This window comes from Sus scrofa, chromosome 12 (genome assembly GCF_054392235.1).
Source record: "Sus scrofa isolate SSC_HxYL_T2T_F1_AM1 chromosome 12, Sscrofa_HxYL_maternal_Yorkshire_Landrace_v2.0, whole genome shotgun sequence".
Lineage (NCBI taxonomy): Eukaryota > Metazoa > Chordata > Mammalia > Artiodactyla > Suidae > Sus > Sus scrofa.
The window spans coordinates 64,031,453-64,055,200 of NC_139394.1; the positions used below are offsets into that span (position 1 = coordinate 64,031,453).

At 59.6% G+C, this 23,748-nt stretch overlaps 2 non-coding genes across 2 annotated transcripts; both read right to left on the reverse strand.

The window, feature by feature from the left end:
• Window positions 1-20,004: 20,004 nt before the first annotated feature.
• Window positions 20,005-20,102, reverse strand: MIR9828-3 (microRNA mir-9828-3). The gene has a single exon (NR_128515.1). It is a non-coding gene; the product is annotated as a microRNA mir-9828-3 (primary transcript).
• Window positions 20,103-23,099: 2,997 nt separating this feature from the next.
• MIR9828-2 (microRNA mir-9828-2) lies at window positions 23,100-23,197 on the reverse strand. Its single transcript, NR_128514.1, has one exon. It is a non-coding gene; the product is annotated as a microRNA mir-9828-2 (primary transcript).
• Between the last annotated feature and the right edge of the window lie 551 nt (window positions 23,198-23,748).

A 23,748-nucleotide genomic window follows, 5' to 3' on the forward strand; every position in this document is an offset into this window, starting at 1 on the left:
CTTGTGGCCGTGTCAGTATGTTGCAGCGTCACCTGCGACAGTGGGAGGTTGACGGACCAGGGTGGGATCGCCGCACGCGGTTCTGACCACAGCCTCAGCGGGGAACGTGAGAGACTCTGGAGCCAGGCAGCCGCGAGGGAACTCCCTCAGAGAGGTCCTCAAGATCCCAGTCAGCCCTGCCTAACTCAGCTGACCCGGGTGCGGTCAAGCTTCCACACCCCGGCGCTGGACAGAAAAGACAGGCTCATCGCTCAGGGCAAGGAGCAAATATCACCAGCAAATATCACCAAAAGAAAAACGAAGGCAAAAGGGGCAAAAAACAAGGGAAAAAAGCCCAGGGATGGCACCGCTTCCAGCCCGAATGCCACCCCTGTCCCACATTCATGCATCAGCACCAGCCTCCCTCTCGCCACATCCCTCCAACCTGCACAGGCAGGGGTTTGACAATGGCCGGCTCACGATTCCACCCAGAAGACTCCGGGGACCTCGGCTCCAGCCTCTGGAGGAGCCCAAGGCGTGGAGAAACCCAGCGACTCCCTCAACAAGGCTGAGCACCCTGCCACCCAACCAGGCTGCCTCTCCCCCAACGAGTGTGGAAGAGACACCTCGCTGTCCTCGGCCGGACGTCAGGCACCTGGGCGCAGAGAGTCCCCGGTGCCCGGAAAACCACCACAAACCTCTGGCTGCTGGCTCCGGCTTCGGCCCCACGCAGCATCCACCCCACTCCTGGGCGGGTGCCTGCCGCCTCCGAGCTGCACCTGCGGCCAGAAGGGCCTCTGGCGCCGTCTTGTGGACATCTGCGCGCACAGCACCGCCCCGGGGTTCCCGCTCGGGCTGGCCCAGCAGCACCTGGGCTGCATTGGCCCTGGGCAATACGTTGCTTCGGGAGGAAGCAAGCTGTGGGGACCTAGCAAGCTGGGCCCTTCCCAGGGGGTTCTTGCCCTCGCCCTCGCCCTCGCCCTCGCCCTCTCAAAGGGGCCCAGAGCCCTGAGGCCCACCTACCCTGAGCCACACCGTTCAAACCCTCAGCTCCAGACCCATTCTCCCACGACAGCATCCTGCCTCTTTTTTTTCTTTCTTTTTTTTTGAATATATATAAATTATACCTCTCCGTGTACTCCGGTATTTGTGAACATAGGTTTCTCAGGATGCAGCTATTGATGTTTGCTGGCTCTTCCCACTGTCATTCCTTCATTCGGACAGGAAAGCCTTGCTTCTTTCCTGTCCGTTTTTGCTCCCTAGCCCTCAGCGTTCCTTCCACTTGGACCCCGCCTCACACAGGCATGAGTTATTTTCCCGTCCTCGGTTTGCAAGCCACAGCGATGATCCCAGCCCCCAAAGGGACCAAGACAGACCTTTCACCCTGGGAGCCACGGGGAATGTCTGTGCGCCCTTTCTTTCTATCGAGCGACCGGCCTGAAACCACTCGACCTCTCTTTCGATCAGGCATTCATACCAGGTGTCTCTCGGGAAGCCGGGCGGCTCCCACATGGACCTCTAGGCACCGAGAGTCAGGAGACCTCTTGAGAGAACACCACGGGGAGGAGCGGGGCTGCTCCCCGACATCGCACCATTCTCCCACCTTCCATGCACATCCCAGCACAACTCGATCCGGGTCCCAAAGCCCCGGGAAGGCCGCGGTTGCCAAAGCACCAGCTCCACAGCTGACACCAGCCAACAGCCAAACAAAACCAACACCCCCATTCCACGAGGGGTCAAAGCCCTGAATCCACAATGCCCGAATCCAGATGCACACAGGGCAACGAGCCTCAGAAACCAAGGACCACCGGCGCTCCTTAGGAGGGCCTTGCAAATCAAAAGAAGGCTGAGGTGCCTCCGAATCCCTCCCTGAAGGCCCCTCGTTAGCAGGCCTAGCAAGAAACTACCCCGGAGGGGCTGTGGAGCACAGGGGGCTCTCCTTCCAGGAGGGGGGCTCTGGCAACTGGGGAAACCACGATGGGCCACAGGCTCGAGGTCCATCGGAACAATACATGCAGAACCACCCTGGACCCCAGCCATCCCACCCTTGAGCACATATCCCGAACGGCTGCCCTCCAAGTGCTCAATGCCCCGCTAGGTTCCTGCAGCAACTCTCAGAAAACCAAGACATGGAAACACGCCCAGCGCCCAGCGCCCAGCGCCCACGGACAGGAGGAGGGAGGTGGTGTACGGATACCCCGTGCAACAAGGCTCTGGAAGCATAATCATGCAAACAGGACCAAAGGGGCCCTGCTCGGCCACAGGGAGGGCTTGAGAGACTCTCCTGCGAAGAGAAATAAGTCCGCAAGAGAAAGACCAATGCCACAGAAGACCCCTGGGAGGGCGAGTCTCACAAATGGCACGAGGGACCCTGGGTGCAGACAGGCCACTCATGCACTGGACCCCAGACTTGGGGTGGCCAGATGGGACGGGAGGGGATGGGAAGGATGGGGGTTTGGGGTGTCGCCGATCCAAACAGCTGCACGTGGCATGGGGAAACAAGCACAGCCTGCCCGAGAGCCCACGGTCCTCCATCTAGTCCCTTGGATTGGGAACAAGAGGGAAGAGAACGGGAGCCAAACCCCAGGCACCTCCAGGTACCCCTCGATCGCCCATCCATCCGCTTGAATGGACCTAAAACCAACAATAGCAAAGGAAGCCCCCAAAGAGGCTGGCTCGGCGTTGCCCCGAGACGGTGCCTTGGGCCAGACTCCTGCCTCTGGAGAGAAAACTGGGCAAACGGGCACCGCCGATGCTGTCCATAGTTCTTAGCAACGAGACCTCGGACCAGACAGAATTCCCTATGGTGGACACTTTTGTGCCTATATTAGCAGGCTCAGGATTTTAGTTTTCTCTATGTATTTCTGTTTTGGCTCCCCCGTTTAGGGGTGTGCACCAATGCTTGGCACGCAGATGCTGTCTGCCCAGGCCCTGGAGCCACACCACGGCCGGACCTACCCCAGGCAGGTCCTGAAGACCCTCTGCCGCCCGAGGTATTGTGTCAGGAGAGACTTGCTCGTGGCCTCCTCTGTCAATTGCCTGAGCTCCTCGATAGGAGGGTGTGACTGTCCACAGAGAGCTCTTTCACAAGGGAGCTCATTCTTTTCAATACCTTGTGGCCGTGTCAGTATGTTGCAGCGTCACCTGCGACAGTGGGAGGTTGACGGACCAGGGTGGGATCGCCGCACGCGGTTCTGACCACAGCCTCAGCGGGGAACGTGAGAGACTCTGGAGCCAGGCAGCCGCGAGGGAACTCCCTCAGAGAGGTCCTCAAGATCCCAGTCAGCCCTGCCTAACTCAGCTGACCCGGGTGCGGTCAAGCTTCCACACCCCGGCGCTGGACAGAAAAGACAGGCTCATCGCTCAGGGCAAGGAGCAAATATCACCAGCAAATATCACCAAAAGAAAAACGAAGGCAAAAGGGGCAAAAAACAAGGGAAAAAAGCCCAGGGATGGCACCGCTTCCAGCCCGAATGCCACCCCTGTCCCACATTCATGCATCAGCACCAGCCTCCCTCTCGCCACATCCCTCCAACCTGCACAGGCAGGGGTTTGACAATGGCCGGCTCACGATTCCACCCAGAAGACTCCGGGGACCTCGGCTCCAGCCTCTGGAGGAGCCCAAGGCGTGGAGAAACCCAGCGACTCCCTCAACAAGGCTGAGCACCCTGCCACCCAACCAGGCTGCCTCTCCCCCAACGAGTGTGGAAGAGACACCTCGCTGTCCTCGGCCGGACGTCAGGCACCTGGGCGCAGAGAGTCCCCGGTGCCCGGAAAACCACCACAAACCTCTGGCTGCTGGCTCCGGCTTCGGCCCCACGCAGCATCCACCCCACTCCTGGGCGGGTGCCTGCCGCCTCCGAGCTGCACCTGCGGCCAGAAGGGCCTCTGGCGCCGTCTTGTGGACATCTGCGCGCACAGCACCGCCCCGGGGTTCCCGCTCGGGCTGGCCCAGCAGCACCTGGGCTGCATTGGCCCTGGGCAATACGTTGCTTCGGGAGGAAGCAAGCTGTGGGGACCTAGCAAGCTGGGCCCTTCCCAGGGGGTTCTTGCCCTCGCCCTCGCCCTCGCCCTCGCCCTCTCAAAGGGGCCCAGAGCCCTGAGGCCCACCTACCCTGAGCCACACCGTTCAAACCCTCAGCTCCAGACCCATTCTCCCACGACAGCATCCTGCCTCTTTTTTTTCTTTTTTTCTTTTTTTTTGAATATATATAAATTATACCTCTCCGTGTACTCCGGTATTTGTGAACATAGGTTTCTCAGGATGCAGCTATTGATGTTTGCTGGCTCTTCCCACTGTCATTCCTTCATTCGGACAGGAAAGCCTTGCTTCTTTCCTGTCCGTTTTTGCTCCCTAGCCCTCAGCGTTCCTTCCACTTGGACCCCGCCTCACACAGGCATGAGTTATTTTCCCGTCCTCGGTTTGCAAGCCACAGCGATGATCCCAGCCCCCAAAGGGACCAAGACAGACCTTTCACCCTGGGAGCCACGGGCAATGTCTGTGCGCCCTTTCTTTCTATCGAGCGACCGGCCTGAAACCACTCGACCTCTCTTTCGATCAGGCATTCATACCAGGTGTCTCTCGGGAAGCCGGGCGGCTCCCACATGGACCTCTAGGCACCGAGAGTCAGGAGACCTCTTGAGAGAACACCACGGGGAGGAGCGGGGCTGCTCCCCGACATCGCACCATTCTCCCACCTTCCATGCACATCCCAGCACAACTCGATCCGGGTCCCAAAGCCCCGGGAAGGCCGCGGTTGCCAAAGCACCAGCTCCACAGCTGACACCAGCCAACAGCCAAACAAAACCAACACCCCCATTCCACGAGGGGTCAAAGCCCTGAATCCACAATGCCCGAATCCAGATGCACACAGGGCAACGAGCCTCAGAAACCAAGGACCACCGGCGCTCCTTAGGAGGGCCTTGCAAATCAAAAGAAGGCTGAGGTGCCTCCGAATCCCTCCCTGAAGGCCCCTCGTTAGCAGGCCTAGCAAGAAACTACCCTGGAGGGGCTGTGGAGCACAGGGGGCTCTCCTTCCAGGAGGGGGGCTCTGGCAACTGGGGAAACCACGATGGGCCACAGGCTCGAGGTCCATCGGAACAATACATGCAGAACCACCCTGGACCCCAGCCATCCCACCCTTGAGCACATATCCCGAACGGCTGCCCTCCAAGTGCTCAATGCCCCGCTAGGTTCCTGCAGCAACTCTCAGAAAACCAAGACATGGAAACACGCCCAGCGCCCAGCGCCCACGGACAGGAGGAGGGAGGTGGTGTACGTATACCCCGTGCAACAAGGCTCTGGAAGCATAATCATGCAAACAGGACCAAAGGGGCCCTGCTCGGCCACAGGGAGGGCTTGAGAGACTCTCCTACGAAGAGAAATAAGTCCGCAAGAGAAAGACCAATGCCACAGAAGACCCCTGGGAGGGCGAGTCTCACAAATGGCACGAGGGACCCTGGGTGCAGACAGGCCACTCATGCACTGGACCCCAGACTTGGGGTGGCCAGATGGGACGGGAGGGGATGGGAAGGATGGGGGTTTGGGGTGTCGCCGATCCAAACAGCTGCACGTGGCGTGGGGAAACAAGCACAGCCTGCCCGAGAGCCCACGGTCCTCCATCTAGTCCCTTGGATTGGGAACAAGAGGGAGGAGAACGGGAGCCAAACCCCAGGCACCTCCAGGTACCCCTCGATCGCCCATCCATCCGCTTGAATGGACCTAAAACCAACAATAGCAAAGGAAGCCCCCAAAGAGGCTGGCTCGGCGTTGCCCCGAGACGGTGCCTTGGGCCAGACTCCTGCCTCTGGAGAGAAAACTGGGCAAACGGGCACCGCCGATGCTGTCCATAGTTCTTAGCAACGAGACCTCGGACCAGACAGAATTCCCTATGGTGGACACTTTTGTGCCTATATTAGCAGGCTCAGGATTTTAGTTTTCTCTATGTATTTCTGTTTTGGCTCCCCCGTTTAGGGGTGTGCACCAATGCTTGGCACGCAGATGCTGTCTGCCCAGGCCCTGGAGCCACACCACGGCCGGACCTACCCCAGGCAGGTCCTGAAGACCCTCTGCCGCCCGAGGTATTGTGTCAGGAGAGACTTGCTCGTGGCCTCCTCTGTCAATTGCCTGAGCTCCTCGATAGGAGGGTGTGACTGTCCACAGAGAGCTCTTTCACAAGGGAGCTCATTCTTTTCAATACCTTGTGGCCGTGTCAGTATGTTGCAGCGTCACCTGCGACAGTGGGAGGTTGACGGACCAGGGTGGGATCGCCGCACGCGGTTCTGACCACAGCCTCAGCGGGGAACGTGAGAGACTCTGGAGCCAGGCAGCCGCGAGGGAACTCCCTCAGAGAGGTCCTCAAGATCCCAGTCAGCCCTGCCTAACTCAGCTGACCCGGGTGCGGTCAAGCTTCCACACCCCGGCGCTGGACAGAAAAGACAGGCTCATCGCTCAGGGCAAGGAGCAAATATCACCAGCAAATATCACCAAAAGAAAAACGAAGGCAAAAGGGGCAAAAAACAAGGGAAAAAAGCCCAGGGATGGCACCGCTTCCAGCCCGAATGCCACCCCTGTCCCACATTCATGCATCAGCACCAGCCTCCCTCTCGCCACATCCCTCCAACCTGCACAGGCAGGGGTTTGACAATGGCCGGCTCACGATTCCACCCAGAAGACTCCGGGGACCTCGGCTCCAGCCTCTGGAGGAGCCCAAGGCGTGGAGAAACCCAGCGACTCCCTCAACAAGGCTGAGCACCCTGCCACCCAACCAGGCTGCCTCTCCCCCAACGAGTGTGGAAGAGACACCTCGCTGTCCTCGGCCGGACGTCAGGCACCTGGGCGCAGAGAGTCCCCGGTGCCCGGAAAACCACCACAAACCTCTGGCTGCTGGCTCCGGCTTCGGCCCCACGCAGCATCCACCCCACTCCTGGGCGGGTGCCTGCCGCCTCCGAGCTGCACCTGCGGCCAGAAGGGCCTCTGGCGCCGTCTTGTGGACATCTGCGCGCACAGCACCGCCCCGGGGTTCCCGCTCGGGCTGGCCCAGCAGCACCTGGGCTGCATTGGCCCTGGGCAATACGTTGCTTCGGGAGGAAGCAAGCTGTGGGGACCTAGCAAGCTGGGCCCTTCCCAGGGGGTTCTTGCCCTCGCCCTCGCCCTCGCCCTCGCCCTCGCCCTCTCAAAGGGGCCCAGAGCCCTGAGGCCCACCTACCCTGAGCCACACCGTTCAAACCCTCAGCTCCAGACCCATTCTCCCACGACAGCATCCTGCCTCTTTTTTTTCTTTTTTTCTTTTTTTTTGAATATATATAAATTATACCTCTCCGTGTACTCCGGTATTTGTGAACATAGGTTTCTCAGGATGCAGCTATTGATGTTTGCTGGCTCTTCCCACTGTCATTCCTTCATTCGGACAGGAAAGCCTTGCTTCTTTCCTGTCCGTTTTTGCTCCCTAGCCCTCAGCGTTCCTTCCACTTGGACCCCGCCTCACACAGGCATGAGTTATTTTCCCGTCCTCGGTTTGCAAGCCACAGCGATGATCCCAGCCCCCAAAGGGACCAAGACAGACCTTTCACCCTGGGAGCCACGGGCAATGTCTGTGCGCCCTTTCTTTCTATCGAGCGACCGGCCTGAAACCACTCGACCTCTCTTTCGATCAGGCATTCATACCAGGTGTCTCTCGGGAAGCCGGGCGGCTCCCACATGGACCTCTAGGCACCGAGAGTCAGGAGACCTCTTGAGAGAACACCACGGGGAGGAGCGGGGCTGCTCCCCGACATCGCACCATTCTCCCACCTTCCATGCACATCCCAGCACAACTCGATCCGGGTCCCAAAGCCCCGGGAAGGCCGCGGTTGCCAAAGCACCAGCTCCACAGCTGACACCAGCCAACAGCCAAACAAAACCAACACCCCCATTCCACGAGGGGTCAAAGCCCTGAATCCACAATGCCCGAATCCAGATGCACACAGGGCAACGAGCCTCAGAAACCAAGGACCACCGGCGCTCCTTAGGAGGGCCTTGCAAATCAAAAGAAGGCTGAGGTGCCTCCGAATCCCTCCCTGAAGGCCCCTCGTTAGCAGGACTAGCAAGAAACTACCCCGGAGGGGCTGTGGAGCACAGGGGGCTCTCCTTCCAGGAGGGGGGCTCTGGCAACTGGGGAAACCACGATGGGCCACAGGCTCGAGGTCCATCGGAACAATACATGCAGAACCACCCTGGACCCCAGCCATCCCACCCTTGAGCACATATCCCGAACGTCTGCCCTCCAAGTGCTCAATGCCCCGCTAGGTTCCTGCAGCAACTCTCAGAAAACCAAGACATGGAAACACGCCCAGCGCCCAGCGCCCAGCGCCCACGGACAGGAGGAGGGAGGTGGTGTACGGATACCCCGTGCAACAAGGCTCTGGAAGCATAATCATGCAAACAGGACCAAAGGGGCCCTGCTCGGCCACAGGGAGGGCTTGAGAGACTCTCCTACGAAGAGAAATAAGTCCGCAAGAGAAAGACCAATGCCACAGAAGACCCCTGGGAGGGCGAGTCTCACAAATGGCACGAGGGACCCTGGGTGCAGACAGGCCACTCATGCACTGGACCCCAGACTTGGGGTGGCCAGATGGGACGGGAGGGGATGGGAAGGATGGGGGTTTGGGGTGTCGCCGATCCAAACAGCTGCACGTGGTGTGGGGAAACAAGCACAGCCTGCCCGAGAGCCCACGGTCCTCCATCTAGTCCCTTGGATTGGGAACAAGAGGGAGGAGAACGGGAGCCAAACCCCAGGCACCTCCAGGTACCCCTCGATCGCCCATCCATCCGCTTGAATGGACCTAAAACCAACAATAGCAAAGGAAGCCCCCAAAGAGGCTGGCTCGGCGTTGCCCCGAGACGGTGCCTTGGGCCAGACTCCTGCCTCTGGAGAGAAAACTGGGCAAACGGGCACCGCCGATGCTGTCCATAGTTCTTAGCAACGAGACCTCGGACCAGACAGAATTCCCTATGGTGGACACTTTTGTGCCTATATTAGCAGGCTCAGGATTTTAGTTTTCTCTATGTATTTCTGTCTTGGCTCCCCCGTTTAGGGGTGTGCACCAATGCTTGGCACGCAGATGCTGTCTGCCCAGGCCCTGGAGCCACACCACGGCCGGACCTACCCCAGGCAGGTCCTGAAGACCCTCTGCCGCCCGAGGTATTGTGTCAGGAGAGACTTGCTCATGGCCTCATCTGTCAATTGCCTGAGCTCCTCGATAGGAGGGTGTGACTGTCCACAGAGAGCTCTTTCGCAAGGGAGCTCATTCTTTTCAATACCTTGTGGCCGTGTCAGTATGTTGCAGCGTCACCTGCGACAGTGGGAGGTTGACGGACCAGGGTGGGATCGCCGCACGCGGTTCTGACCACAGCCTCAGCGGGGAACGTGAGAGACTCTGGAGCCAGGCAGCCACGAGGGAACTCCCTCAGAGAGGTCCTCAAGATCCCAGTCAGCCCTGCCTAACTCAGCTGACCCGGGTGCGGTCAAGCTTCCACACCCCGGCGCTGGACAGAAAAGACAGGCTCATCGCTCAGGGCAAGGAGCAAATATCACCAGGTCTGTGCACTGAAAAGGAAGGCAAAAGGGGCAAAAAACAAGGGAAAAAAGCCCAGGGATGGCACCGCTTCCAGCCCGAATGCCACCCCTGTCCCACATTCATGCATCAGCACCAGCCTCCCTCTCGCCACATCCCTCCAACCTGCACAGGCAGGGGTTTGACAATGGCCGGCTCACGATTCCACCCAGAAGACTCCGGGGACCTCGGCTCCAGCCTCTGGAGGAGCCCAAGGCGTGGAGAAACCCAGCGACTCCCTCAACAAGGCTGAGCACCCTGCCACCCAACCAGGCTGCCTCTCCCCCAACGAGTGTGGAAGAGACACCTCGCTGTCCTCGGCCGGACGTCAGGCACCTGGGCGCAGAGAGTCCCCGGTGCCCGGAAAACCACCACAAACCTCTGGCTGCTGGCTCCGGCTTCGGCCCCACGCAGCATCCACCCCACTCCTGGGCGGGTGCCTGCCGCCTCCGAGCTGCACCTGCGGCCAGAAGGGCCTCTGGCGCCGTCTTGTGGACATCTGCGCGCACAGCACCGCCCCGGGGTTCCCGCTCGGGCTGGCCCAGCAGCACCTGGGCTGCATTGGCCCTGGGCAATACGTTGCTTCGGGAGGAAGCAAGCTGTGGGGACCTAGCAAGCTGGGCCCTTCCCAGGGGGTTCTTGCCCTCGCCCTCGCCCTCGCCCTCGCCCTCGCCCTCGCCCTCTCAAAGGGGCCCAGAGCCCTGAGGCCCACCTACCCTGAGCCACACCGTTCAAACCCTCAGCTCCAGACCCATTCTCCCACGACAGCATCCTGCCTCTTTTTTTTCTTTTTTTCTTTTTTTTTGAATATATATAAATTATACCTCTCCGTGTACTCCGGTATTTGTGAACATAGGTTTCTCAGGATGCAGCTATTGATGTTTGCTGGCTCTTCCCACTGTCATTCCTTCATTCGGACAGGAAAGCCTTGCTTCTTTCCTGTCCGTTTTTGCTCCCTAGCCCTCAGCGTTCCTTCCACTTGGACCCCGCCTCACACAGGCATGAGTTATTTTCCCGTCCTCGGTTTGCAAGCCACAGCGATGATCCCAGCCCCCAAAGGGACCAAGACAGACCTTTCACCCTGGGAGCCACGGGCAATGTCTGTGCGCCCTTTCTTTCTATCGAGCGACCGGCCTGAAACCACTCGACCTCTCTTTCGATCAGGCATTCATACCAGGTGTCTCTCGGGAAGCCGGGCGGCTCCCACATGGACCTCTAGGCACCGAGAGTCAGGAGACCTCTTGAGAGAACACCACGGGGAGGAGCGGGGCTGCTCCCCGACATCGCACCATTCTCCCACCTTCCATGCACATCCCAGCACAACTCGATCCGGGTCCCAAAGCCCCGGGAAGGCCGCGGTTGCCAAAGCACCAGCTCCACAGCTGACACCAGCCAACAGCCAAACAAAACCAACACCCCCATTCCACGAGGGGTCAAAGCCCTGAATCCACAATGCCCGAATCCAGATGCACACAGGGCAACGAGCCTCAGAAACCAAGGACCACCGGCGCTCCTTAGGAGGGCCTTGCAAATCAAAAGAAGGCTGAGGTGCCTCCGAATCCCTCCCTGAAGGCCCCTCGTTAGCAGGACTAGCAAGAAACTACCCCGGAGGGGCTGTGGAGCACAGGGGGCTCTCCTTCCAGGAGGGGGGCTCTGGCAACTGGGGAAACCACGATGGGCCACAGGCTCGAGGTCCATCGGAACAATACATGCACAACCACCCTGGACCCCAGCCATCCCACCCTTGAGCACATATCCCGAACGGCTGCCCTCCAAGTGCTCAATGCCCCGCTAGGTTCCTGCAGCAACTCTCAGAAAACCAAGACATGGAAACACGCCCAGCGCCCAGCGCCCACGGACAGGAGGAGGGAGGTGGTGTACGTATACCCCGTGCAACAAGGCTCTGGAAGCATAATCATGCAAACAGGACCAAAGGGGCCCTGCTCGGCCACAGGGAGGGCTTGAGAGACTCTCCTGCGAAGAGAAATAAGTCCGCAAGAGAAAGACCAATGCCACAGAAGACCCCTGGGAGGGCGAGTCTCACAAATGGCACGAGGGACCCTGGGTGCAGACAGGCCACTCATGCACTGGACCCCAGATTTGGGGTGGCCAGATGGGACGGGAGGGGATGGGAAGGATGGGGGTTTGGGGTGTCGCCGATCCAAACAGCTGCACGTGGCGTGGGGAAACAAGCACAGCCTGCCCGAGAGCCCACGGTCCTCCATCTAGTCCCTTGGATTGGGAACAAGAGGGAAGAGAACGGGAGCCAAACCCCAGGCACCTCCAGGTACCCCTCGATCGCCCATCCATCCGCTTGAATGGACCTAAAACCAACAATAGCAAAGGAAGCCCCCAAAGAGGCTGGCTCGGCGTTGCCCCGAGACGGTGCCTTGGGCCAGACTCCTGCCTCTGGAGAGAAAACTGGGCAAACGGGCACCGCCGATGCTGTCCATAGTTCTTAGCAACGAGACCTCGGACCAGACAGAATTCCCTATGGTGGACACTTTTGTGCCTATATTAGCAGGCTCAGGATTTTAGTTTTCTCTATGTATTTCTGTTTTGGCTCCCCCGTTTAGGGGTGTGCACCAATGCTTGGCACGCAGATGCTGTCTGCCCAGGCCCTGGAGCCACACCACGGCCGGACCTACCCCAGGCAGGTCCTGAAGACCCTCTGCCGCCCGAGGTATTGTGTCAGGAGAGACTTGCTCGTGGCCTCCTCTGTCAATTGCCTGAGCTCCTCGATAGGAGGGTGTGACTGTCCACAGAGAGCTCTTTCGCAAGGGAGCTCATTCTTTTCAATACCTTGTGGCCGTGTCAGTATGTTGCAGCGTCACCTGCGACAGTGGGAGGTTGACGGACCAGGGTGGGATCGCCGCACGCGGTTCTGACCACAGCCTCAGCGGGGAACGTGAGAGACTCTGGAGCCAGGCAGCCGCGAGGGAACTCCCTCAGAGAGGTCCTCAAGATCCCAGTCAGCCCTGCCTAACTCAGCTGACCCGGGTGCGGTCAAGCTTCCACACCCCGGCGCTGGACAGAAAAGACAGGCTCATCGCTCAGGGCAAGGAGCAAATATCACCAGCAAATATCACCAAAAGAAAAACGAAGGCAAAAGGGGCAAAAAACAAGGGAAAAAAGCCCAGGGATGGCACCGCTTCCAGCCCGAATGCCACCCCTGTCCCACATTCATGCATCAGCACCAGCCTCCCTCTCGCCACATCCCTCCAACCTGCACAGGCAGGGGTTTGACAATGGCCGGCTCACGATTCCACCCAGAAGACTCCGGGGACCTCGGCTCCAGCCTCTGGAGGAGCCCAAGGCGTGGAGAAACCCAGCGACTCCCTCAACAAGGCTGAGCACCCTGCCACCCAACCAGGCTGCCTCTCCCCCAACGAGTGTGGAAGAGACACCTCGCTGTCCTCGGCCGGACGTCAGGCACCTGGGCGCAGAGAGTCCCCGGTGCCCGGAAAACCACCACAAACCTCTGGCTGCTGGCTCCGGCTTCGGCCCCACGCAGCATCCACCCCACTCCTGGGCGGGTGCCTGCCGCCTCCGAGCTGCACCTGCGGCCAGAAGGGCCTCTGGCGCCGTCTTGTGGACATCTGCGCGCACAGCACCGCCCCGGGGTTCCCGCTCGGGCTGGCCCAGCAGCACCTGGGCTGCATTGGCCCTGGGCAATATGTTGCTTCGGGAGGAAGCAAGCTGTGGGGACCTAGCAAGCTGGGCCCTTCCCAGGGGGTTCTTGCCCTCGCCCTCGCCCTCGCCCTCGCCCTCTCAAAGGGGCCCAGAGCCCTGAGGCCCACCTACCCTGAGCCACACCGTTCAAACCCTCAGCTCCAGACCCATTCTCCCACGACAGCATCCTGCCTCTTTTTTTTCTTTTTTTCTTTTTTTTTGAATATATATAAATTATACCTCTCCGTGTACTCCGGTATTTGTGAACATAGGTTTCTCAGGATGCAGCTATTGATGTTTGCTGGCTCTTCCCACTGTCATTCCTTCATTCGGACAGGAAAGCCTTGCTTCTTTCCTGTCCGTTTTTGCTCCCTAGCCCTCAGCGTTCCTTCCACTTGGACCCCGCCTCACACAGGCATGAGTTATTTTCCCGTCCTCGGTTTGCAAGCCACAGCGATGATCCCAGCCCCCAAAGGGACCAAGACAGACCTTTCACCCTGGGAGCCACGGGGAATGTCTGTGCGCCCTTTCTTTCTATCGAGCGACCGGCCTGAAACCACTCGACCTCTCTTTCGATCAGGCATTCATACCAGGTGTCTCTCGGGAAGCCGGGCGGCTCCCACATGGACCTCTAGGCACCGAGAGTCAGGAGACCTCTTGAGAGAACACCACGGGGAGGAGCGGGGCTGCTCCCCGACATCGCACCATTCTCCCACCTTCCATGCACATCCCAGCACAACTCGATCCGGGTCCCAAAGCCCCGGGAAGGCCGCGGTTGCCAAAGCACCAGCTCCACAGCTGACACCAGCCAACAGCCAAACAAAACCAACACCCCCATTCCACGAGGGGTCAAAGCCCTGAATCCACAATGCCCGAATCCAGATGCACACAGGGCAACGAGCCTCAGAAACCAAGGACCACCGGCGCTCCTTAGGAGGGCCTTGCAAATCAAAAGAAGGCTGAGGTGCCTCCGAATCCCTCCCTGAAGGCCCCTCGTTAGCAGGCCTAGCAAGAAACTACCCCGGAGGGGCTGTGGAGCACAGGGGGCTCTCCTTCCAGGAGGGGGGCTCTGGCAACTGGGGAAACCACGATGGGCCACAGGCTCGAGGTCCATCGGAACAATACATGCAGAACCACCCTAGACCCCAGCCATCCCACCCTTGAGCACATATCCCGAACGTCTGCCCTCCAAGTGCTCAATGCCCCGCTAGGTTCCTGCAGCAACTCTCAGAAAACCAAGACATGGAAACACGCCCAGCGCCCAGCGCCCAGCGCCCACGGACAGGAGGAGGGAGGTGGTGTACGGATACCCCGTGCAACAAGGCTCTGGAAGCATAATCATGCAAACAGGACCAAAGGGGCCCTGCTCGGCCACAGGGAGGGCTTGAGAGACTCTCCTGCGAAGAGAAATAAGTCCGCAAGAGAAAGACCAATGCCACAGAAGACCCCTGGGAGGGCGAGTCTCACAAATGGCACGAGGGACCCTGGGTGCAGACAGGCCACTCATGCACTGGACCCCAGATTTGGGGTGGCCAGATGGGACGGGAGGGGATGGGAAGGATGGGGGTTTGGGGTGTCGCCGATCCAAACAGCTGCACGTGGCGTGGGGAAACAAGCACAGCCTGCCCGAGAGCCCACGGTCCTCCATCTAGTCCCTTGGATTGGGAACAAGAGGGAGGAGAACGGGAGCCAAACCCCAGGCACCTCCAGGTACCCCTCGATCGCCCATCCATCCGCTTGAATGGACCTAAAACCAACAATAGCAAAGGAAGCCCCCAAAGAGGCTGGCTCGGCGTTGCCCCGAGACGGTGCCTTGGGCCAGACTCCTGCCTCTGGAGAGAAAACTGGGCAAACGGGCACCGCCGATGCTGTCCATAGTTCTTAGCAACGAGACCTCGGACCAGACAGAATTCCCTATGGTGGACACTTTTGTGCCTATATTAGCAGGCTCAGGATTTTAGTTTTCTCTATGTATTTCTGTTTTGGCTCCCCCGTTTAGGGGTGTGCACCAATGCTTGGCACGCAGATGCTGTCTGCCCAGGCCCTGGAGCCACACCACGGCCGGACCTACCCCAGGCAGGTCCTGAAGACCCTCTGCCGCCCGAGGTATTGTGTCAGGAGAGACTTGCTCGTGGCCTCCTCTGTCAATTGCCTGAGCTCCTCGATAGGAGGGTGTGACTGTCCACAGAGAGCTCTTTCGCAAGGGAGCTCATTCTTTTCAATACCTTGTGGCCGTGTCAGTATGTTGCAGCGTCACCTGCGACAGTGGGAGGTTGACGGACCAGGGTGGGATCGCCGCACGCGGTTCTGACCACAGCCTCAGCGGGGAACGTGAGAGACTCTGGAGCCAGGCAGCCGCGAGGGAACTCCCTCAGAGAGGTCCTCAAGATCCCAGTCAGCCCTGCCTAACTCAGCTGACCCGGGTGCGGTCAAGCTTCCACACCCCGGCGCTGGACAGAAAAGACAGGCTCATCGCTCAGGGCAAGGAGCAAATATCACCAGCAAATATCACCAAAAGAAAAACGAAGGCAAAAGGGGCAAAAAACAAGGGAAAAAAGCCCAGGGATGGCACCGCTTCCAGCCCGAATGCCACCCCTGTCCCACATTCATGCATCAGCACCAGCCTCCCTCTCGCCACATCCCTCCAACCTGCACAGGCAGGGGTTTGACAATGGCCGGCTCACGATTCCACCCAGAAGACTCCGGGGACCTCGGCTCCAGCCTCTGGAGGAGCCCAAGGCGTGGAGAAACCCAGCGACTCCCTCAACAAGGCTGAGCACCCTGCCACCCAACCAGGCTGCCTCTCCCCCAACGAGTGTGGAAGAGACACCTCGCTGTCCTCGGCCGGACGTCAGGCACCTGGGCGCAGAGAGTCCCCGGTGCCCGGAAAACCACCACAAACCTCTGGCTGCTGGCTCCGGCTTCGGCCCCACGCAGCATCCACCCCACTCCTGGGCGGGTGCCTGCCGCCTCCGAGCTGCACCTGCGGCCAGAAGGGCCTCTGGCGCCGTCTTGTGGACATCTGCGCGCACAGCACCGCCCCGGGGTTCCCGCTCGGGCTGGCCCAGCAGCACCTGGGCTGCATTGGCCCTGGGCAATATGTTGCTTCGGGAGGAAGCAAGCTGTGGGGACCTAGCAAGCTGGGCCCTTCCCAGGGGGTTCGTGCCCTCGCCCTCGCCCTCGCCCTCGCCCTCGCCCTCGCCCTCGCCCTCGCCCTCGCCCTCGCCCCCCCAAGGGGCCCAGAGCCCTGAGGCCCACCTACCCTGAGCCACACCGTTCAAACCCTCAGCTCCAGACCCATTCTCCCACGACAGCATCCTGCCTCTTTTTTTTCTTTCTTTTTTTTTGAATATATATAAATTATACCTCTCCGTGTACTCCGGTATTTGTGAACATAGGTTTCTCAGGATGCAGCTATTGATGTTTGCTGGCTCTTCCCACTGTCATTCCTTCATTCGGACAGGAAAGCCTTGCTTCTTTCCTGTCCGTTTTTGCTCCCTACCCCTCAGCGTTCCTTCCACTTGGACCCCGCCTCACACAGGCATGAGTTATTTTCCCGTCCTCGGTTTGCAAGCCACAGCGATGATCCCAGCCCCCAAAGGGACCAAGACAGACCTTTCACCCTGGGAGCCACGGGGAATGTCTGTGCGCCCTTTCTTTCTATCGAGCGACCGGCCTGAAACCACTCAACCTCTCTTTCGATCAGGCATTCATACCAGGTGTCTCTCGGGAAGCCGGGCGGCTCCCACATGGACCTCTAGGCACCGAGAGTCAGGAGACCTCTTGAGAGAACACCACGGGGAGGAGCGGGGCTGCTCCCCGACATCGCACCATTCTCCCACCTTCCATGCACATCTCAGCACAACTCGATCCGGGTCCCAAAGCCCCGGGAAGGCCGCGGTTGCCAAAGCACCAGCTCCACAGCTGACACCAGCCAACAGCCAAACAAAACCAACACCCCCATTCCACGAGGGGTCAAAGCCCTGAATCCACAATGCCCGAATCCAGATGCACACAGGGCAACGAGCCTCAGAAACCAAGGACCACCGGCGCTCCTTAGGAGGGCCTTGCAAATCAAAAGAAGGCTGAGGTGCCTCCGAATCCCTCCCTGAAGGCCCCTCGTTAGCAGGCCTAGCAAGAAACTACCCCGGAGGGGCTGTGGAGCACAGGGGGCTCTCCTTCCAGGAGGGGGGCTCTGGCAACTGGGGAAACCACGATGGGCCACAGGCTCGAGGTCCATCGGAACAACACATGCAGAACCACCCTAGACCCCAGCCATCCCACCCTTGAGCACATATCCCGAACGTCTGCCCTCCAAGTGCTCAATGCCCCGCTAGGTTCCTGCAGCAACTCTCAGAAAACCAAGACATGGAAACACGCCCAGCGCCCAGCGCCCAGCGCCCACGGACAGGAGGAGGGAGGTGGTGTACGTACACCCCGTGCAACAAGGCTCTGGAAGCATAATCATGCAAACAGGACCAAAGGGGCCCTGCTCGGCCACAGGGAGGGCTTGAGAGACTCTCCTACGAAGAGAAATAAGTCCGCAAGAGAAAGACCAATGCCACAGAAGACCCTTGGGAGGGCGAGTCTCACAAATGGCACGAGGGACCCTGGGTGCAGACAGGCCACTCATGCACTGGACCCCAGACTTGGGGTGGCCAGATGGGACGGGAGGGGATGGGAAGGATGGGGGTTTGGGGTGTCGCCGATCCAAACAGCTGCACGTGGCGTGGGGAAACAAGCACAGCCTGCCCGAGAGCCCACGGTCCTCCATCTAGTCCCTTGGATTGGGAACAAGAGGGAGGAGAACGGGAGCCAAACCCCAGGCACCTCCAGGTACCCCTCGATCGCCCATCCATCCGCTTGAATGGACCTCAAACCAACAATAGCAAAGGAAGCCCCCAAAGAGGCTGGCTCGGCGTTGCCCCGAGACGGTGCCTTGGGCCAGACTCCTGCCCCTGGAGAGAAAACTAGGCCAACGGGCACCGCCGATGCTGTCCATAGTTCTTAGCAACGAGACCTCGGACCAGACAGAATTCCCTATGGTGGACACTTTTGTGCCTATATTAGCAGGCTCAGGATTTTAGTTTTCTCTGTGTATTTCTGTTTTGGCTCCCCCGTTTAGGGGTGTGCACCAATGCTTGGCACGCAGATGCTGTCTGCCCAGGCCCTGGAGCCACACCACGGCCGGACCTACCCCAGGCAGGTCCTGAAGACCCTCTGCCGCCCGAGGTATTGTGTCAGGAGAGACTTGCTCGTGGCCTCCTCTGTCAATTGCCTGAGCTCCTCGATAGGAGGGTGTGACTGTCCACAGAGAGCTCTTTCGCAAGGGAGCTCATTCTTTTCAATACCTTGTGGCCGTGTCAGTATGTTGCAGCGTCACCTGCGACAGTGGGAGGTTGACGGACCAGGGTGGGATCGCCGCACGCGGTTCTGACCACAGCCTCAGCGGGGAACGTGAGAGACTCTGGAGCCAGGCAGCCGCGAGGGAACTCCCTCAGAGAGGTCCTCAAGATCCCAGTCAGCCCTGCCTAACTCAGCTGACCCGGGTGCGGTCAAGCTTCCACACCCCGGCGCTGGACAGAAAAGACAGGCTCATCGCTCAGGGCAAGGAGCAAATATCACCAGCAAATATCACCAAAAGAAAAACGAAGGCAAAAGGGGCAAAAAACAAGGGAAAAAAGCCCAGGGATGGCACCGCTTCCAGCCCGAATGCCACCCCTGTCCCACATTCATGCATCAGCACCAGCCTCCCTCTCGCCACATCCCTCCAACCTGCACAGGCAGGGGTTTGACAATGGCCGGCTCACGATTCCACCCAGAAGACTCCGGGGACCTCGGCTCCAGCCTCTGGAGGAGCCCAAGGCGTGGAGAAACCCAGCGACTCCCTCAACAAGGCTGAGCACCCTGCCACCCAACCAGGCTGCCTCTCCCCCAACGAGTGTGGAAGAGACACCTCGCTGTCCTCGGCCGGACGTCAGGCACCTGGGCGCAGAGAGTCCCCGGTGCCCGGAAAACCACCACAAACCTCTGGCTGCTGGCTCCGGCTTCGGCCCCACGCAGCATCCACCCCACTCCTGGGCGGGTGCCTGCCGCCTCCGAGCTGCACCTGCGGCCAGAAGGGCCTCTGGCGCCGTCTTGTGGACATCTGCGCGCACAGCACCGCCCCGGGGTTCCCGCTCGGGCTGGCCCAGCAGCACCTGGGCTGCATTGGCCCTGGGCTATATGTTGCTTCGGGAGGAAGCAAGCTGTGGGGACCTAGCAAGCTGGGCCCTTCCCAGGGGGTTCTTGCCCTCGCCCTCGCCCTCGCCCTCGCCCTCGCCCTCGCCCTCTCAAAGGGGCCCAGAGCCCTGAGGCCCACCTACCCTGAGCCACACCGTTCAAACCCTCAGCTCCAGACCCATTCTCCCACGACAGCATCCTGCCTCTTTTTTTCTTTTTTTCTTTTTTTTTGAATACATATAAATTATACCTCTCCGTGTACTCCGGTATTTGTGAACATAGGTTTCTCAGGATGCAGCTATTGATGTTTGCTGGCTCTTCCCACTGTCATTCCTTCATTCGGACAGGAAAGCCTTGCTTCTTTCCTGTCCGTTTTTGCTCCCTAGCCCTCAGCGTTCCTTCCACTTGGACCCCGCCTCACACAGGCATGAGTTATTTTCCCGTCCTCGGTTTGCAAGCCACAGCGATGATCCCAGCCCCCAAAGGGACCAAGACAGACCTTTCACCCTGGGAGCCACGGGCAATGTCTGTGCGCCCTTTCTTTCTATCGAGCGACCGGCCTGAAACCACTCGACCTCTCTTTCGATCAGGCATTCATACCAGGTGTCTCTCGGGAAGCCGGGCGGCTCCCACATGGACCTCTAGGCACCGAGAGTCAGGAGACCTCTTGAGAGAACACCACGGGGAGGAGCGGGGCTGCTCCCCGACATCGCACCATTCTCCCACCTTCCATGCACATCCCAGCACAACTCGATCCGGGTCCCAAAGCCCCGGGAAGGCCGCGGTTGCCAAAGCACCAGCTCCACAGCTGACACCAGCCAACAGCCAAACAAAACCAACACCCCCATTCCACGAGGGGTCAAAGCCCTGAATCCACAATGCCCGAATCCAGATGCACACAGGGCAACGAGCCTCAGAAACCAAGGACCACCGGCGCTCCTTAGGAGGGCCTTGCAAATCAAAAGAAGGCTGAGGTGCCTCCGAATCCCTCCCTGAAGGCCCCTCGTTAGCAGGCCTAGCAAGAAACTACCCCGGAGGGGCTGTGGAGCACAGGGGGCTCTCCTTCCAGGAGGGGGGCTCTGGCAACTGGGGAAACCACGATGGGCCACAGGCTCGAGGTCCATCGGAACAATACATGCAGAACCACCCTAGACCCCAGCCATCCCACCCTTGAGCACATATCCCGAACGTCTGCCCTCCAAGTGCTCAATGCCCCGCTAGGTTCCTGCAGCAACTCTCAGAAAACCAAGACATGGAAACACGCCCAGCGCCAAGCGCCCAGCGCCCACGGACAGGAGGAGGGAGGTGGTGTACGTATACCCCGTGCAACAAGGCTCTGGAAGCATAATCATGCAAACAGGACCAAAGGGGCCCTGCTCGGCCACAGGGAGGGCTTGAGAGACTCTCCTACGAAGAGAAATAAGTCCGCAAGAGAAAGACCAATGCCACAGAAGACCCCTGGGAGGGCGAGTCTCACAAATGGCACGAGGGACCCTGGGTGCAGACAGGCCACTCATGCACTGGACCCCAGATTTGGGGTGGCCAGATGGGACGGGAGGGGATGGGAAGGATGGGGGTTTGGGGTGTCGCCGATCCAAACAGCTGCACGTGGCGTGGGGAAACAAGCACAGCCTGCCCGAGAGCCCACGGTCCTCCATCTAGTCCCTTGGATTGGGAACAAGAGGGAGGAGAACGGGAGCCAAACCCCAGGCACCTCCAGGTACCCCTCGATCGCCCATCCATCCGCTCGAATGGACCTCAAACCAACAATAGCAAAGGAAGCCCCCAAAGAGGCTGGCTCGGCGTTGCCCCGAGACGGTGCCTTGGGCCAGACTCCTGCCTCTGGAGAGAAAACTGGGCAAACGGGCACCGCCGATGCTGTCCATAGTTCTTAGCAACGAGACCTCGGACCAGACAGAATTCCCTATGGTGGACACTTTTGTGCCTATATTAGCAGGCTCAGGATTTTAGTTTTCTCTATGTATTTCTGTTTTGGCTCCCCCGTTTAGGGGTGTGCACCAATGCTTGGCACGCAGATGCTGTCTGCCCAGGCCCTGGAGCCACACCACGGCCGGACCTACCCCAGGCAGGTCCTGAAGACCCTCTGCCGCCCGAGGTATTGTGTCAGGAGAGACTTGCTCGTGGCCTCCTCTGTCAATTGCCTGAGCTCCTCGATAGGAGGGTGTGACTGTCCACAGAGAGCTCTTTCGCAAGGGAGCTCATTCTTTTCAATACCTTGTGGCCGTGTCAGTATGTTGCAGCGTCACCTGCGACAGTGGGAGGTTGACGGACCAGGGTGGGATCGCCGCACGCGGTTCTGACCACAGCCTCAGCGGGGAACGTGAGAGACTCTGGAGCCAGGCAGCCGCGAGGGAACTCCCTCAGAGAGGTCCTCAAGATCCCAGTCAGCCCTGCCTAACTCAGCTGACCCGGGTGCGGTCAAGCTTCCACACCCCGGCGCTGGACAGAAAAGACAGGCTCATCGCTCAGGGCAAGGAGCAAATATCACCAGCAAATATCACCAAAAGAAAAACGAAGGCAAAAGGGGCAAAAAACAAGGGAAAAAAGCCCAGGGATGGCACCGCTTCCAGCCCGAATGCCACCCCTGTCCCACATTCATGCATCAGCACCAGCCTCCCTCTCGCCACATCCCTCCAACCTGCACAGGCAGGGGTTTGACAATGGCCGGCTCACGATTCCACCCAGAAGACTCCGGGGACCTCGGCTCCAGCCTCTGGAGGAGCCCAAGGCGTGGAGAAACCCAGCGACTCCCTCAACAAGGCTGAGCACCCTGCCACCCAACCAGGCTGCCTCTCCCCCAACGAGTGTGGAAGAGACACCTCGCTGTCCTCGGCCGGACGTCAGGCACCTGGGCGCAGAGAGTCCCCGGTGCCCGGAAAACCACCACAAACCTCTGGCTGCTGGCTCCGGCTTCGGCCCCACGCAGCATCCACCCCACTCCTGGGCGGGTGCCTGCCGCCTCCGAGCTGCACCTGCGGCCAGAAGGGCCTCTGGCGCCGTCTTGTGGACATCTGCGCGCACAGCACCGCCCCGGGGTTCCCGCTCGGGCTGGCCCAGCAGCACCTGGGCTGCATTGGCCCTGGGCAATACGTTGCTTCGGGAGGAAGCAAGCTGTGGGGACCTAGCAAGCTGGGCCCTTCCCAGGGGGTTCTTGCCCTCGCCCTCGCCCTCGCCCTCGCCCTCTCAAAGGGGCCCAGAGCCCTGAGGCCCACCTACCCTGAGCCACACCGTTCAAACCCTCAGCTCCAGACCCATTCTCCCACGACAGCATCCTGCCTCTTTTTTTTCTTTTTTTCTTTTTTTTTGAATATATATAAATTATACCTCTCCGTGTACTCCGGTATTTGTGAACATAGGTTTCTCAGGATGCAGCTATTGATGTTTGCTGGCTCTTCCCACTGTCATTCCTTCATTCGGACAGGAAAGCCTTGCTTCTTTCCTGTCCGTTTTTGCTCCCTAGCCCTCAGCGTTCCTTCCACTTGGACCCCGCCTCACACAGGCATGAGTTATTTTCCCGTCCTCGGTTTGCAAGCCACAGCGATGATCCCAGCCCCCAAAGGGACCAAGACAGACCTTTCACCCTGGGAGCCACGGGCAATGTCTGTGCGCCCTTTCTTTCTATCGAGCGACCGGCCTGAAACCACTCGACCTCTCTTTCGATCAGGCATTCATACCAGGTGTCTCTCGGGAAGCCGGGCGGCTCCCACATGGACCTCTAGGCACCGAGAGTCAGGAGACCTCTTGAGAGAACACCACGGGGAGGAGCGGGGCTGCTCCCCGACATCGCACCATTCTCCCACCTTCCATGCACATCCCAGCACAACTCGATCCGGGTCCCAAAGCCCCGGGAAGGCCGCGGTTGCCAAAGCACCAGCTCCACAGCTGACACCAGCCAACAGCCAAACAAAACCAACACCCCCATTCCACGAGGGGTCAAAGCCCTGAATCCACAATGCCCGAATCCAGATGCACACAGGGCAACGAGCCTCAGAAACCAAGGACCACCGGCGCTCCTTAGGAGGGCCTTGCAAATCAAAAGAAGGCTGAGGTGCCTCCGAATCCCTCCCTGAAGGCCCCTCGTTAGCAGGCCTAGCAAGAAACTACCCCGGAGGGGCTGTGGAGCACAGGGGGCTCTCCTTCCAGGAGGGGGGCTCTGGCAACTGGGGAAACCACGATGGGCCACAGGCTCGAGGTCCATCGGAACAATACATGCAGAACCACCCTAGACCCCAGCCATCCCACCCTTGAGCACATATCCCG